General features: G+C 34.8%; 1 pseudogene; it reads right to left on the bottom strand.

Moving 5' to 3' along the window:
- Window positions 1-623: 623 nt before the first annotated feature.
- LOC123906987 lies at window positions 624-5,342 on the bottom strand (annotated as a pseudogene).
- Between the last annotated feature and the right edge of the window lie 882 nt (window positions 5,343-6,224).

Genomic DNA, 6,224 nt, shown 5'->3' on the forward strand with positions numbered 1-6,224 from the left:
CTCACGAGGAAGCTGAAAGATAGGTTTCGGTGCAAGTTTGGTTGTAGCTGCCTTGCATCTATAAGCTGTGTATGTTTTAATTTCTGGTCTGATATATTTCACAGGGAACATTTGGCTTTGAAGTTGCCAAGAGATAGTGCAAACTCATTGCTTCAACTTGCCTGGTGTAAAGCTTGATGATGGGAATTTTGAATATCGTTTAAGAAATCTGAGATGGCTTTACTGGAATGGATTTCCTTTATCATTCATTGCTACAAACTTTTATCAAGCAAATTTAGCACGTAAATCAAACATGCTCTCTCCATTTCACCATTAAACCAATAAATCTACCATCTATTGCCTCTAATTCCATCAAGACAGTGAAGAGTAACTGATGCCACTCCTTAGTCCATACAAATCCATTCACAATTATTCTCCTACCCAATTTCTTTTAGTCCTCTTTCCACAACCAACACCAAACATGCGTTTATAACAGATCCTATAACCATGCACTTGATAATCACTCCAAACAATTGATAGAAACTGAGGCTAACTTTACATACATCAAACATAGCACCAACTATATGAGGAGTGCTATAAACAATGAATGTTCAAATTTTATTTAAGCGAAGATTTCACAATGAGTTAACCAATATATACATCTTGAGTGAGATAACAGAACTTGTAAAGCCTAACAAAGAATAACTAAACTGGAAGCAAAGAGCTCCACCAGCACCAAATAACAAGATTAAATATCAGGCCACAATCTTCATTTGGAGCTGGCTGATTTGCACCTGTAAATTATGTTCTTGAAGCATATTGAGATGGCCAAGTTTCTACACATATTGAATGAGATGACTGATTTGTTCCTGCAAATTATGTTTGAGCATACTTTTCATTCTGCCTGACACTAAATTTGATCAATCCACCAACGCACACTCATCTACACCATCATTACAAATAATGACATTCTTATCTGGTGGTGCAACTTTGCTCCATGGTTTCACCAATTGGTTCGTCATATATGAGATATATTGATGTTTCCTTCACAATGAAATTGTTCTCAAAAACAACAACAACTTCCATTTTATTACCAGGTTCTATACTCGATACTAATCTCTGCCCCTCCTCATCTTCAAATGAGACTAATGCCTCTCTCTTATAAAGCTGAATGGTGGCCTTTGTGAAATTTTTCACCATCATGTTTTTAAGACCATCTGATGCTATGTTTTCGGCAGTTGAAGAAAAGACAAGGCACATTATTGTCTTTAAGTTACGCCCTTCCACTTGAGGAACTTCAAAAATTACAGAAGAACCTCTGCAATTGAAGGTTAACCAATATGGATAACTATCACTGGGGAGCAAAACACCACCATATCCATCGACAGTCATATTCTGCACACAGGAAGGTAGGATCAAAATATAATTGAACAATATATTAACATTAACAATAAGGTACATGCAAGGGAGAATGAGTGAAACCTGTACAATTTTCTCTTTCAAAATATTGGCAACGTGACAATTCATTCCCAATTGAATGAAAATCGATTTCAAGGAATTTCCTGATACTTGTGATGTAGATGCAGCTGACTCCAATTCCTTATTATTAGTGGCATACAATGCATCCAAAATAATTGCTGCATCATGAGAAAGTTGAACTTCTGAGCTACACTCCACCCAAAGACTTCGAAGACATGGCAGGTACTTGGAAATCGATGATATTTCGTGGGAACTACCATGTGGTATATCTAAAGGAACAAGTGATGACATGATAGTAGATGTTTGACACATGGATGGAAAACCAGTTGTAGGCGACATCCAAGACTGAATGATAGATGGAAACACATCACAGGAAAACCCTTCATAGCCGCACAATGAAATATATCCAATACTTTTTGACCGAATTACTGAAAAGGGTACTCTCTTTATTGCAGTGTTATTTGCAAGAAGAGTGGTTAAAGATTCCATCTGTTCCAAGTCCTCTTCCAACTTTTCAATCTTTGAACACCCAGAAAGAATGAGAGTTTTCAGAGATTTTAGCTTATAGATACTTCTTGGAAGGCTACGAAGGCTAATACAGTCTCTCAAATTTATTAGAAGAATTTTTTTGAGATTTCCAATACTATAAGAAACCTCAGACAATCTTGGACAATCGGCAAGTACTAGTTTTTCAAGATTCGGCATGTATGAAAAGTCTGGGCTGTGTGTCAGACAATGAGAATGACTTAGATTGAGAATTTTTAGATTCACCATCACCTGCAAGAACATAAAAGTTACAATGAAACTTATGGAAGAAGTTTAAAAGAAAATATGGAAGAAATTACAAAGTCTCACTAACATTTAGAGTGGAAAGTAAAATATTGATACTAGTGCAGTGTCATTTTTTCAATTCCAAATATTAGTGAAAATCTTTGAAATAAAGCTACTTTCATGTATATAATGTTGCTGAAATTATTAAAAGCCATGTCTGAGACTCTCATGTAAAGTTAAAGCTTTTTTTAATCAAATAGTCAATATTGCAACCATTTCCTTTCCCTTCTTACAATGTCAATGTTCATTTCCACCTTTTGAAACAGTAACATAACTAAAGATGAAAACAATGTTTAAAAGTGACATAGCTTGTTAAAAAAAAATGTTTAAAAGTGACATAGAATAAAATAGCATTACAATTTGAGATGCTTAATTAAATTTTATCCATGAATATGAAAAGCGAAAACAACTCATGAAATGCGTGGAATAAAAATCAAAATTAATACCTGGATATCTTTCCACACAAATTTCACATTGCTATTCTCTAACTCGATGGAAACTAAATTTTCTCTATAAAAATTTGAAGGTATATGTGTTGAAGAAAATCCATTCCAAGACAGCCATCTCAGATTTCTTGAAAGATATCCAAAATCTCCATCAAGTTTTACTCTAGCAAGTTGAAGCAATCTGAGTCTCTTCATATTCTTAAATGTTTTAGTCCTAAAACATTTTTCATTAGGTTTTGGCAACTTCAGAGTCAGCCCCTTAATAGCTTTTGTTCCCTTTGAACAAAAAAGCAAAACATGCACAACTTAGATACAAGGCATATAAACTTGTAATCACAAAGTAATCACAACCAAACTAACTTTAGAACTTCTTGCTTCTTGTAATAATAAGTAAACAAATAAATGTAAGCTACTGAATCATAGATTTTTGTTTCCTTTCTAGAATTAAAAACTAAAGCTTATGAAGTTCTTACAGTTTGTTCAGATAAAATATCAAGCACATCCTCATGAAACCACAATCTGCAACGCTCCTCAAGCTCCTCTGGTGATTTCTCACGAATGATTTCTCTTCCCATATCTCGCAGCAAATCATGCATTCCAAGTCTATTCTTATCATCAATAGTTACGAGGCTTCTCTCAACAAGGATACTTATTCCAATTTCTCCAAAAAGTCTACAACCATCAAGTATAAGTATAACATCATTTCGGTCCATCTCAATAAAAAAACAGGCTACATCAAGAAATATTTCTTTCTCGGTATCATCATTTAAACCATCATAGCTTATTTTTAGCTTCTTCTGCACTTGATCATTGGGAATTACTTTTAGCTTTTTCAATACAGACTCCCATTCTCCCATGCCCCTATCAAATAAATATGACCCAAGAACTTCTAAAGCTAGCGGCAATCCACCGGAATACTCAACTACATTTTTGGATATTCTAGCAAAATCGTTTTTGGGTTTCACTTGCTTGAATGCATGCCAACTAAACAGTTCAACTGATTCATTTTCATCCATTTCTTTCATCGTGTATACTTGGTCAGCTCTATTTCCTCTAAGTATATTCATATCTCTAGTTGTAATAATTATTCTACTCCCTGGACCAAACCACTGACGACTTCCACACAAAGCATTCAACTGATCCAGTGTATTCACATCATCAAGTACAAGAAGTACTCTTTTACGGCATAGTCTATCCTTTAATATATTTTTCCCTGCCTCAATGCTATGTATCTTGGTCGTAACTTTGCAAATATCAAAGATAATTTGTTCTTGTAAAGACACTTTTCCAACATTTTGGTCCCAAACCTCCCTAATATTTGCAAGAAAGCTCCTATAGTTAAAACTGCGGCCAATTTTATTGTAAATGGCTTTTGCGATGGTGGTTTTGCCAATTCCTCCCATGCCCCACATCCCTAGTAGTAGAACATCATTTGATTGTTTGATATCTAGCAATTGAGTCGTATCTCGTACTCGAGAATCAACTCCCACCGGATAATTAGCAACAAACAAGTCTGACTTTTCTAACAAATGCGTCACTTTTTCAACAATATGCTTGATAGCCTCACTTTCATTCCTATTTAAAAAGTCAAACAGAGGATCATATATATATAAATATACAAATAGGTATCTATCTAGGTACTAATGTGTCAAAAGTATCTGGAATCCAAAAAAAATAGTATAATCGAAGAGATTACTTTGATTTTTCAAAATCATATGCTTGAAAGAATGTCTCTTGAATTCAATTAATTACCTGAAATTTTGTACAACAAACCCTGCAAGCCCTGCTGCCTCTTGAAGCGCCCCAATCCATCTCTTTTCCAGCTCATAAATCGGAAAGTCGAATTTCAGGACTGAGTTTTTGGCATCATCATAAATATTACAAAGTCTTTCGTTTTTTGAAAATTTATTTGAGAGACTTTGAAATGCTTTGCCAAATTCACCTGTTTGGTGACGTACTTCAGATGGATCTACATCATAGAAAATTGGACAAACCACTTGTCCTATCGTTCTATGACACTTCATTATCTTCACCAACTCATCCAAACACCATCTAGAATCTGCATAATTTATTGAGAAAACAATAATAGAAATCATAGACTCTTCTATTGCTCGATTAATTGATGTTGAAATATGATCTCCTCTTTGAAGCGAATCATCGTCTCTAAAAACAGTAATTCCAACATTTTGTAGAGAAGCGTAGAGATGTGAAGTGAATGAAGCACGAGTATCTCCGCCTCTAAAACTTAAGAACACTTCATGGATCCTAACTGCTTCGGGCGACGAATTCTTCATTGATTTAGAGAATGAAGAGAAAGAGATGGATGGATGAGAGGGAAGTAATTGTTGAATTAGAAATGGCTTTTTCTAGGCGGATTTTACTATGCACAAGTCAACTAAGTTTTGCGTGATGCACAATCCTCTCCTTTTTATATATAATAAACCCTCTGCATTTTTTTTATTTTATTTTTTAAAATAAGATTATTTGTATATGTAAACATATGCCAGTCTACTTAAATACTATTCATTATTATCACATATGCCAATCTACTTAAATAATCATTGCCGTAGTGACATCAAAGGAAATTGAAACATGATATATGGAAAAATGGATGACTTCACCTGCACTCCACTGTAATCCACTGTTTGAGACTATGTTTGAGCAATCCACGGCAACTAGCAGCAGCACCACCAAACACAATATCATTTTTTACTTGTCCTTGACATTTCTCCATTTCTTCATCCATGAGTTCCACTTGCTTGCGTCCCCCCCTTCAAAATGAAACCACTTCCAAAAATAACAATAATCTCCACTTTGTTTCCAGGTTCTATACTTGATATTACTCTTTGTCCCTCCTTGTCTTCAAAGGAAGCTAATGTCTCTTTCAATTAAATATCTGAAAAAATGAATTGAAGTTCCTTCTTACAATATGACCAAGTAATCTGTTGCAATATTATTCTGAATCGTAGCGAAAGTGATTTCAATTGCATTTGCACGTTCCTTCTGTAGTTTCTTGTTTGATTTGCAAAAGTCAAGTATCATATGGAACATGTCTTGTATTTTTTTTGGCAAATCAAAGCTATATTCTACATGCAACTGCAGAAACTAATTCCTCAAACTAACTCAGATCCATTTAAGGGGTTGATGTCTCCCAACAAATGTTTTTTCATACTACCGACAGGGGATCAAACACAGGACCAAATAGTTAAGGGATCCAAATGTCTACCGCACACTACGTTGGTGAAGACAAAAAATTCATTTAACAATCCATTTAAGTTGTCGTGTATTTTAAACCCACTTGTGTTGGTGTTGAATTGGGACGTTGGTGTGTGCTCCTTTGGGTAGCTGTTGAATTGAGAACTTGAAGTGTGCTTTTCTCAAGGTTTCAGATTCGATTATGTTCCGATGTCAATTTCGGTGGGTTAGTCCATACAAAGTAAAAAATTCTGATTTTAAATGAGACTCTTGCAAATGAACGGTGGGATTGAT

Source organism: Trifolium pratense, linkage group LG2 (assembly GCF_020283565.1).
Source record: "Trifolium pratense cultivar HEN17-A07 linkage group LG2, ARS_RC_1.1, whole genome shotgun sequence".
Taxonomy (NCBI): Eukaryota; Viridiplantae; Streptophyta; class Magnoliopsida; order Fabales; family Fabaceae; genus Trifolium; species Trifolium pratense.